General features: G+C 37.4%; 1 long non-coding RNA gene across 1 annotated transcript; it reads right to left on the bottom strand.

Moving 5' to 3' along the window:
• Positions 1-1,438: 1,438 nt before the first annotated feature.
• LOC132618053 (uncharacterized) lies at positions 1,439-9,239 on the bottom strand. Its single transcript, XR_009573932.1, has 3 exons — positions 8,603-9,239; positions 2,452-3,082; positions 1,439-2,089 (listed from the first exon to the last, which is right to left on the bottom strand). It is a non-coding gene; the product is annotated as an uncharacterized LOC132618053 (long non-coding RNA).
• Between the last annotated feature and the right edge of the window lie 2,905 nt (positions 9,240-12,144).

The raw sequence follows: 12,144 nt of genomic DNA, 5'->3' as shown, positions 1-12,144 counted from the left end.
GTTCAACAAGTATGCCTTCACATGCATGATCCAAAGGTTGCACATATGCATGCTCTTAAATGCATAGTCCGATACATTCAAGGTACTATTGAGTTTGGTCTCCATCTGTACAAATCCTCCATTGCCTCTCTTGTTTCTTATACAGATGCAGATTGGGGTGGTTGTCCAGAAACTCGCCGATCCACATAAGGTTACTGTGTCTTCCTTGGCGATAATCTCCTCTCATGGTCATCCAAACGGAAACCTACTATGTCTAAGTCGAGTGCCGAGGCCGAATACCGTGGCGTCGCTAATGTCGTCTCTGAGTCCTGTTGGCTTCGCAACCTTCTTTTGGAGCTCCGTTGTCCCATCCGGACAGCTACATTGGTTTATTGTGATAATGTTAGTGTCATATACCTATCAGGTAATCCAGTTCAGCACCAACGCACTAAACATATTGAGATGGACATACATTTCGTACGTGAGAAAGTTGCCCGTGGAGAAGTTCGTGTTCTTCACGTCCCGTCCCGTTACCAGATCGCAGATATCTTCACTAAAGGTCTTCCACGCGTGCTCTTTGATGATTTCAGGGACAGTCTAAGCGTACGACAACCTCCCGCTTCGACTGCGGGAGTGTGATAGACTATGTAATAGTCTATGTAAATATTGTAAATATTCTCTTCCTTATGTATAGTAATTAGGTCCTATAATTTAGCCGAGTATCATTCTGATAGTGAGATACCTACTTTGTATATAATGACTTTCATACATCAATACAAATCACGGATTGATTTCCTACAACTAATAATTTTAGCATCTCGCACAGGCAATCACATTAAAGTGAAAAATTTACGTGAAAGGTTTTCCTAAATGCCCAGGCAATTAGTTTGAAAGAGTTGAAAGAGTTTGAAATATGCGTACATATGTTTTAAGCTTAAAGATCAGCATCTTTTCATGCAAATGGTGGGAGACATCAGCCACTTGTGTTAAATAATTAGGAAGAATTAATACATGGTACTTTCAAAAGAATAGGAAGAACTAAAACGTGATATTTTCATCAAAGCATGAACAGGGACAGCATATAAATCAGGATACATTTACACCAGGTAATGATTATTTCGAAAATCATTTGCGTTAAAGGGCATATTCAGAGACACTCTTATTTTATTACGTCTGAAAATTCCTAAACATGATCTCGAAAGGTTAGCATATATCACAAATATCTAGCTTAAGATGTTTGGCCCTATACTCAAATCATGCTAGCAAATAGGTAACACAAAAACAGTAATTAACATGCTCAAAAGTTGAGCGAAGCAACAAAGGCTTGTATAAATTTGCATCAAACTCTTCTGTATATTTAACCAGCATTACTAAAGAAAGACTAAGTTCTAAAGAATCAACCTCTGCGTTGTGATCTCACCGATGCCAATTTCAAATGTTAACAAATATAAAAAAAAAATTATTGAAGGGGAAGATAGGCTTCCCAACTTGTAGATCAAAGTTGGTCAGTAAATAAGCTGGGGAAGGCACAATTTAGGCTTAGAACAACTCAAAGATGATCAAAATATGACACTGAACAATATAATACAAAATTAAACAACTGCAAAGTCCAACACCATTAACCTATTCAAATTCAAATTAAATTCGACTTGCTTCACAGTTTCTCTGATTTATACTCCAAAACAGTGATATGCTCATTTAATCAAACTCTGCATTTTTTTCCTTTTTCACCTTCGACACAAGTTTCATTCTATCTGTTAGTATCTTTTCTTATCAGGTCCTTTTATCGGTACAATTTGAAACAAATTGATAAATATAAGTAAATATAACAGGGGAATGACTGGTTCTTCAACACTAAGCCACTGAATTACCAAAATAAACTCAGTCCACTGAGTTCTCTGCCTGCTTATTTACTCTCTATGGTGGGTTCTTCTTCTTTCTCTTTCCTTTCTGATCAGTGTTTTCTTCTGGTTTCTTTTTATTTTTAATGTTATTTGCTTTCTCACAGTATCGTTCTTCCTCTTTTCTCTTTGTTTCTGTGAAACTTCTTCTTCTCTCTACTGGCATTTCTTCTGAATTTTTGTTTTCAATCTGATTGTAGAACCAAAATCTGGAAATTAAGGCAAACTTATTGAGTCCCTAATTGTATGATTTAAGCGTTAATATATGATCTTTAACTTTGTAGCTAAAGAAGTGCTTCTCAATCATCATAACCACACAAATATCTTTGACTTATTTTAAATCGCAAGATTCAAAAGTGTTCCTTTATTTTTTAAATTTTGTGCCCAGTCAAACTATATTACATAAATTGATAAATTGGAAGGGAGGGAGTAAGCTTTTTTTTGTTAACACAGAGGTATTGATGTTTCAAATAAGAATTATTTCAAAAGTCATTCTTTAACATACTAATATTGTTTTTTTTTTTTTTTTGAAAAATTAACTAATGTTGTCTAGCAGTACTAAATAATATACCTTTTGGGACTGTTGGATGATGTGCAAGTCATAGCACTACTGCGTGAAAAAGGAAAACAAACAAAAACTTGTTTTAGTTACTTTAGGCATATTTTCAAACACCTTAATTACATATAGTAGAACATGAACCGATGTACTAAGAATTTTCATAAGAGGCGTTTGATCAAATAATCAAGTTCCTCAAAATTAAGAAAGAAACACAAACAAAAGTCCAAAAAAAAAAAACTCAAATATGTATCATCCATCAAAAAGTACAAAATGGTACAATTAATCATTGAGAAGAAAAGAAGAAAAAAGGACACAAATCCAAGCTTCAGAAGTAGAATGAAGATGTCAAAACTAGTAATCTCTAAGAAATATAGAATTCAAAGGTTTATATACTCAGATATATCTCAACACCGGGACAAAAATACAGATCAAAGAAGTTAACCGACGTTCATGCAAAATTCTTAGCAAGAAGTTATATCCAAAAGAATAGGAACTAACATATACCCACCAAATTGTTGTTACATCAATAGAAATCAAGCAGGAACTTCAAAATCCAGCCAACGCTCATCGGAGTAAGCCTGAATCTTGGAGAATAAAAAATGTTATTCCCAATCTTCTTAGAATTTAAGAGCAACTCATTGACCTATTTGTGGGGTCCAGTCCCCTATCCCATATTTTAAGGAAGGAAGATTTTTCTTCCTTTGACAAAATCACATTTGTAGCAATTGTGGAATTGGCCAACAAGCCAATTCTTTTGTTCACATAGTCGTGACGTAAGCGCTTATCTCATCATAGTTGTGACGTAAGCACTTACCTCATCATAGTCGTGACGTAAGCGCTTACCTCATCATAGGAAATTCATTCCTATAAATAGGCAGCTTATGGTTCATTTGTAATACACCAAGATCATTTGCTATACACACTAAAATCTCAGACAATACATCTGAGTGAGAGCAAAGTGAGGTGTTCCATAGACTGTAAGAAAATAGTCTGTGAAGAAAAATAGAGTGTGAGTGATATTGTAGTGAGGTGGGAAAATCAAAAGAGTGTTATTTCTTTTGAGGGTGTAGTGGTCTTAGGAGTATTTGTACTCGTTACTACACAGTGTAAAATTCCTTACTATAGTGATATCAGCTGCTCCTCTTGGCCGTGGTTTTTCCCTTATTCAGAAGGGTTTCCACGTAAAATCTTGGTGTCATTATTGCTGCATTTTATTCTTGCTGATTTAACCATAACTTAGTGTTCCGCGTTTATCACTAATACCGTGAATATTATTTTTGCGGATCTATTTTATTCCCATCAAGTGGTATCAGAGCCAAGGTTCTGTCTGAGTATGCTCTGTGGTTGCAACACAGTCTGAACTTCCACATCAGAAAAGAATTACTTTGGTCTTCGAATAAAATAGTATTTGTATTTGTGATAAACAATGGAAGCCAACACTAGTAGAATGGTTACTTTGAGTGGCGTAAATTATGCCATTTGGAAGGGCAAAATGGAAGATTTGCTCTATGTCAAGAATTTTCATCAACCTGTCTTTGGAAATAAAAAGCCTGATAATAAATCAGATGAAGAGTGGAATTTGTTGCATCGGCAGGTTTGCGTCTTTATTAGACAGTGGGTTGACGATAATGTGTTGAACCATATTTCTGGAGAGACACATGCTCGGACCCTATGGGAGCATCTTGAAAGTTTGTATGCTCGAAAAACTGGTAACAACAAGATGTTTCTTATAAAGCAAATGCTGGGCTTAAAATACCAAGATGGTTCCGCAATGACAGATCATCTGAATATTTTTCAGGGGATCATGAACCAGTTATCTGCTATGGGCATTAATTTTGATGAAGAAATTCAAGGCTTGTTTCTACTTGGTTCCCTACCAGATTCTTGGGAAATTATTAGAACTTCATTATCAAATTCTGCTCCGGATGGTGTGATCTCTATGGATCTTGCCAAGAGCAGTCTTTTAAATGAAGAGATGAGAAGAAAATCTCAAGGTTCCTCCTCATCAGATGTCTTGGTGACTGACACTAGGGGGAGAGGCAAGAATCGTGGTTCTCAAAATAGAGAACATCATAGAAGCAAATCCAGAAGCAGACTTAAAGATATTGAGTGCTATCATTGCGGGAAGAAAGGGCACACAAAGAAGTTCTGCCGGATTTTGAAAAAGAAGAATAGAGAAAAGGAGGAAAAGAAAGAAGATGGCAATCGTGTTGCCGCTGTCACTACAGAAGATCTTGTTACTGTCCTTGATGCGGATCTGATAAATATTGCTTGTGATGAGTCAAGCTGGGTTGTGGACAGTGGTGCCGCATCTCATGTGACATCAAGGAAGGAACTTTTCTCATCCTATACTCCGGGTGACTTTGGAACTTTGAGTATGGGTAATGAGACTCTATCTAGGGTGGCTGGTGTTGGAACGATTTGTTTGAAAACTAGTATTGGAACTAAACTAGTTTTAAACAATGTAAAGCATGCACCTGATGTTCGTTTGCACTTGATCTCTGTTGGTGTTTTGGATGATGAGGGATATGTCAGTACCAATGGTGCTGGAAAGTGCAAGCTTACTAAAGGTTCCATGATTGTGGCTCGTGCCGAAAAGCGTCGTGGTCTATACTGGACTACGGCCTCTACCTGTGTTGATATGGTGAATGCAGTTGAGAGCAATAGCTCTTCAACGTTATGGCATAAGAGGCTTAGCCACATTAGCGAGAAAGGACTAAATGTTCTGGCCAAAAAGAAATTATTGTCAAATTTTAAAAGTGCTAAATTAGAAAAGTGTGAGCACTGCTTGGCTGGAAAACAAAATAGAGTTTCTTTCAAGTCTCATCCTCCTTCAAGAAAGACAGAGTTGCTTGAGTTGGTGCATTCAGATTTATGTGGTCCAATGAAGACAAGGACCTTGGGTGGCGCACTTTATTTTGCTATCTTTATTGATGATTGCTCAAGGAAACTTTGGGTCTACGTCTTAAAGACTAAAGACCAACTGTTGGGTGTCTTTAAGCAGTTTCAGGCCTCAGTTGAAAGGGAAACTGGAAAGAAGCTGAAGTGTATTCGTACTGATAACGGTGGTGAATATTGTGGACCGTTTGACGAATACTGCAAGCAACAGGGTATCAGACACCAGAAGACTCCTCCTAAGACTCCTCAGCTTAATGGTTTAGCAGAGAGGATGAACAGGACCTTGATGGAAAGAGTCAGATGTTTGCTTTCTGAAGCAAAGTTGCCAAATTCCTTTTGGGGTGAGGCTTTATTGACCGCCGCACATGTTATTAATCTATCCCCTGCGGTTGCTTTGCAAAGTGATGTTCCAAACAGAGTTTGGTATGGCAAGGATGTTTCCTATGACCACTTGAAAGTGTTTGGTTGCAAAGCTTTTGTACATGTGCCTATAGATGAGAGGTCAAAATTAACTGCCAAGACAAGGCAGTGCATCTTCATTGGTTATGGCCTTGATGAGTTTGGTTACAGGCTATATGATCCAATTGAGAAGAAGGTCGTGAGAGGCCGTGATGTTATCTTCGTGGAGGATCAAACCATTGAAGATATTAACAAAGCAGAGAAGATAAAATCTTCAAGTTCTGAAGGTTTAGTTAATCTTGATCAAGTCCCTCATACAAATGTTGATGAAGTTGGTGGGCTCGATGACGATAGTGATGCCCAGAATCATGTTCCAGATCAGCATGTTGATGATGATAATGATGCTTCCATTGACGAGGTAGATGCTCCTACTCATGAAGTCGTGGATGAGTCAGATATTCCACTTAGAAGGTCTACTAGACAGCATGTTCCTTCTTCCCGTTATTCACCTAATGAGTATGTATTACTCACTGATGGGGGAGAACCTGAATGTTATGAGGAGGCCATGGAAGATGAGCACAAGGATCAATGGATTGAAGCCATGCAAGATGAGATGACATCTCTGCGTGAGAACCATACTTATGAGTTGGTGAAATTGCCTAAGGGCATGAGAGCTTTGAAGAACAAGTGGGTGTTCAAAGTTAAAGCCGAAGAACACAGCTTGAAGCCCAGATACAAAGCTAGATTGGTTGTTAAGGGATTTGGTCAAAGGAAAGGTATTGACTTTGACGAAATATTTTCTCCTGTCGTGAAACTGTCCTCCATTCGGACAATTCTTGGTTTGACTGCTAGTCTTGATTTGGAGATTGAGCAGATGGATGTGAAGACTTCTTTTCTTCACGGTGACTTAGAAGAGGAGATTTATATGGAACAACCTGAGGGCTTCAAGGCAAAAGGTAAAGAAAATCTTGTATGCAAACTCAAGAAGAGTCTATATGGATTGAAGCAAGCTCCCAGACAGTGGTACAAGAAGTCTGAGTCTGTTATGGGGGAGCAAGGCTACAAGAAGACTTCTTCAGATCACTGTGTGTTTGTACAAAGATTTTTTGATGATGACTTTATCATCCTTCTGCTATATGTGGATGATATGTTGATTGCAGGCAAAATGCTTCCAGGATTGACGAGTTGAAGAAACAGTTGAGTAAGTCTTTTGCAATGAAAGACTTGGGTCATGCTAAGTAGATTTTGGGCATGAGAATTACTCGTTCGAGAGATGAAAAGAATCTTTATTTGTCGCAGAAAAAGTACATAGAACGTGTACTAGAGCGCTTCAATATGAAGAGTGCTAAGTGGGTTAGCACACCTCTTCCTGGTCATCTGAAATTGAGCAAAAAGATGTGTCCTACAACAACAGAGGAAAAAGAGAGAATGGCCAAGATTCCTTATTCCTTTGCCATCGGAAGTTTAATGTATGCAATGGTATGCACTCGACCAGATATTGCTCATGCAGTCGGTGTTGTTAGCAGATTTCTCGAAAATCCAGGGAAAGAGCATTGGGAAGCTGTGAAGTGGATACTCAGGTATCTAAGAGGAAGCTCAGATGAATGCTTGTGTTTTAGAGGATCAAATCCAATTTTGAAGGGCTATACAGATTCTGATATGGCAGGTGACCTTGATAACAGAAAATCCACTACTGGATATTTGTTTACTTTTTCAAGGAGAGCTATATCATGGCAGTCGAAGTTGCAGAAGTGTGTCGCACTGTCTACAACGGAGGCGGAGTATATTGCGGCTACTGAAGCTGGCAAAGAGATGATATGGCTCAAGAGATTCCTTCAAGAACTTGGATTGCAGCAAATGGAGTATGTTGTCTATTGTGACAGTCAGAGTGCAATAGACTTGAGCAAGAACTCCATGTACCATGCGAGAACAAAACACATCGATGTCAGATATCATTGGATTCGTGAGCAATTGCAAAGCGAATTGTTCCAAGTCAAGAAGATTCACACGAAGGAAAATCCTGCAGATATGCTGACCAAGGCGGTACCGAGAGATAAGTTCGAATTGTGCAAAGATCTTGTCGGCATGCACTCAAATTAGAAGCCAGTGTACCCTCCTTCAGGTGAATGGGACTGGAGGGGGAGATTTGTGGGGTCCAGTCCCCTATCCCATATTTTAAGGAAGGAAGATTTTTCTTCCTTTGACAAAATCACATTTGTAGCAATTGTGGAATTGGCCAACAAGCCAATTCTTTTGTTCATATTTTCGTGATGTAAGCGCTTACCTCATCATAGTCGTGACGTAAGCGCTTACCTCATCATAGGAAATTCATTCCTATAAATAGGCAGCTTATGGTTCATTTGTAATACACCAAGATCATTTGCTATACACACTAAAATCTCAGACAATACATCTGAGTGAGAGCAAAGTGAGGTGTTCCATAAACTGTAAGAAAATAGTCTGTGAAGAAAAATAGAGTGTGAGTGATATTGTAGTGAGGTGGGAAAATCAAAAGAGTATTATTTCTTTTGAGGGTGTAGTGGTCTTAGGAGTATTTGTACACGTTACTACACAGTGTAAAATTCCTTACTATAGTGATATCAGCTGCTCCTCTTGGCCGTGGTTTTTCCCTTATTCAGAAGGGTTTCCACGTAAAATCTTGGTGTCATTATTGCTGCATTTTATTCTTGCTGATTTAACCATAACTTAGTGTTCCGCGTTTATCACTAATACCGTGAATATTATTTTTGCGGATCTATTTTATTCGCATCACTATTAACAATTGGACCAAAATTTTATTATCACAAAGCTCCAAAATTCACAAAACAGAGTGAAACATAAGAAACAAAGTACAGAAAGCCAATACCTTTAACAATTTTGTAGCACAACTTTCACAAAACAGGTTTCCCTTTCTTCACATAAGAAGTCAAAAACATGAAAATCTAGGAATAAAATGGAAAAAATTGAACTTTGGGGGGAGGGGGTGTTTTCACTGGTTCAAAAGTGAAGAACATTTACGGTTCCGAGGGGTTAAAATGAAGAAGTTTGTAGACGGTTGGCAGAAGTTGCAATTTTTTTTTTTTTTTTTATGAATTTTGAATTTTTTTATTTTTTATTTTTCTATTAGAATTATATTGTTTTGATATTCACTCTATTGGATTATTTGAATAATCTGCAACAATTTTAGGGTATTAATTCTTCCGTTTAATGGAGTCTTCTTTAATGCGCGAGGAATGACTTACTGTTGGATTTAATGAGACAATGATGCACCACGAGGAATGACTTACTGTTGGATTTAATGAGACAATGATGCACCAGAGATAAGGAAATTTCTATCAGAACAGTAATGACTCCCAGTAGATGCTTGGCCCGAATGAAATAGAGAATAGCTAACAAGCATATATTGAAGAGAATTGCTAACCAGCATATATTGATGGCTAAGTATCTTTTCTCATGTGATTTATATTTGAGAATTAAATTAATATTAAATCTACTTTATTCTGGTTACAAGATCGTCAAATATTACGGCGAGAGTGAAGATTTGCATTCACTGTTAGTTAGTACATTCCATCTAGACGTTTTAGTGCCTTTAATACAAAGACATTAAATAAGTTGTTACTGTTGTATGCCATTTTCATGATTACTGTCATCATGGCATATTCTAATGGAATTATTGTGTCAATGACAAGATATCGGAAAGGAAAAGAAAATCAAAGGATGGATTACGTGTCAAATGAAGAGCAAATGACTAAATGTGATCTTAGATGTGTTACTCCAGATAGATAACAATGGAGAAAGAATTTTGACCAGTAATGAGAATTTCTTCTCTCCGGTCTTGTCTCCTCACTAAGTGGCTGCACACACCTGTCTTGGGCACATTCGCAGCGTTGAAATAAAGATCATCCAAACGACACCACAAATTACAGAAACAAAAGTCAACATTTTGCTGTGCTTGAATCAAAATAATGAAGTGAGAAGAAAGTTATTTTGCATAGAGAAGAAATTACTCTGCAAATCAGGTTTTACTTTCTTAACTCTACTTATTTATGATTTTTTATTTTTGTAATTTTTGTGGAACGTGTTTCATAAATGTTGGGATAGATGATCAATTTTGTGATGATCTTGAAGTTCATGCTAAATTTAGGAATAACATATTTGGAATGCTTATAGGGATTTGTTAGTCCCTTACATAAAGATCATGTGGAGGTTACTTTCAAGTTATGAAATGTCCTAAATCGGATGAATCATATTTATACTTGAAATTATTTATCATGAATTTGATGTCCCTTGAGAGAAGCATAATATATCTTTACTGTGTGTATTGTGTGTGCTTGACAAAAGAGAAATGTACATTAGTTGAGTATAGAAATTTCTCTAATCTTGAGATTATACATTTATATTTCAATTTATTTGAGAATATTTACATTACTACAAGGATACCTTTGTGCCCTATGTTAATGTGTTTTAGCAGTATCATGAAGTATTTCTTTCATATCCAAAAAGATTGGAGAAGGTTATCGTTGTAGGTTGTGCGCTCACCAAACAGTACATGAGGGACCTGGTCGTGTACCAGTTCCCCTATGCAATGCAGTACGAGAATCAACACAAGATTTTTACTTGGAAAACTCCTTGCTTGAGGGATTAAAAACCATGACCTACCCCTGTAGGATTTCAACTCTACTAACCGAGCAACTCAAGTTACAACTCTATCATAAGCTAGGAATTAACTCCCATAATCCCTCACCCTTACAATAACGCTTATGCAACCCTCACCGTTGACTACCCCTGGCCAAGCACACTACTACACCTAGACTTACCCCAGCCTAGTGTACCACTCAAAGGCACCCTTTGAGAATTCACCACAGTGACTAACTCTAGCCACACACTAATACAACTAAGCTAACTCTAGCCTAGTGTACCACTCAAGAGCTTGTGGAAGCAACCTTGAGAATTTTGGACACCTACAAAAAGCTTCTTTTCATGGAAGAATAGATTTACAGTTTAAGCACAAAATAACAAAGACTCAACAACCTAAGGACCTAAAACATCTTCAGTTTTAGACCTAGTCCTTCGGGTTAATGTGGCTCTGTTCTTGAAGAACACCTTGAAAGGTAGAGACTTGTACTTTGGATGGAGCAATTTTTGGATTGCGCAAGAATGAGTCTTCTCTTGGAAGATAATGTCTTTATATGCACGGAGATAGAGAGAGAGTAGAGATGACCACTCATGAGATCTGGATCGTTAATCAGTCGGCCTTGATGAGGCACTGCTGTACTTTTCAGCCACTCACTTTATAGCTGTGGATTTGGTCTTTCAGCTTCAGTGACCAAACCTTTATCTGGAGGAATTTGGTTCCTCATCTGTTCTTCGAACACGTTGTATGTACTGAATACACTGTCAGTAGCTTTACAATTGCATTGTTGGCTAAGCAGGCTGGAGACCTGATCCCATCTGGTCCTTCTGAATCAACATACCTAGTATCTCATATATTAGCAATTCCTGCCGGTATTTGTTCCTTCAAGAAGCATGTTAAACAAGCAGCATATGAGATATCATGAGGTTAACTAAGTTCAGAAAGATGAACCTAATTGTATCTGGTTCCTTAGGGTTTGTCATGTCATCAAAACGTATCATTCCTTATCAATTTCCCCTTTTTTGATGATGACATAACGACATCCTCTGTATTCCTCCTACGAATCAAATCCCTTACCCAGATACCTCATTTGTTCTCCCTGGGACTCAGACCTGGAGACACATAGTAGTATTCTGGTTCTTTGAGTAAGGTTTGTCAAATCATCAAAACATGTCATGACATATAAGTTATAGAGTTAACTTTAAAAGTTGCTTGGAAGAACTCAAAATTTTCATCCGGTCGGTATGCTTTTAGAAATGAAACAAGTAAGGTAAAGTGTTTGATGAATATTTAGAGAATGGTGTAGACATTAAAATTTTAGTCGAATTAATCCATACAAAATTTGGATTAAGTTCTAAATTCATGTTGACCAAGTCAAATTTTGGTTAATAAAGTCGGATTAGTTAGTTAAGTCAAAATTAGATATGTCTAATGAAATTCAAATTACATCTGGGTTTGTCCATTAAATTGAGACTCTACAAGACGAGCCCAACCCACGTCTTTCTAGCCCAATGTCCGCTAAACTCAAACTCTAGCTCACACCTATATAAAGCGGTCACACATCCCCTTTTAAAGACATCTTGAAAGTTGCATAGCACCTTGACTAAAGGCAAAAGGAGAGCAACGACATCTATATAAGTCTTCTCCAAAGGTCTTCAACAAGAAGGAGAGTTCGAGAGACGTCTTCCCTCAATAAAAATCAAAAGTGTTGCTTAAAGTTCTTCCAAGATTCAACACATAAACAGAAGTCTATCATTCATTCGAGAAAGACTCCA

This window comes from Lycium barbarum, chromosome 11 (assembly GCF_019175385.1).
Source record: "Lycium barbarum isolate Lr01 chromosome 11, ASM1917538v2, whole genome shotgun sequence".
Lineage (NCBI taxonomy): Eukaryota > Viridiplantae > Streptophyta > Magnoliopsida > Solanales > Solanaceae > Lycium > Lycium barbarum.
The sequence above is the reverse complement of the archived record's forward strand: the minus strand, read 5'-3'. Positions and strand labels throughout refer to the sequence as shown.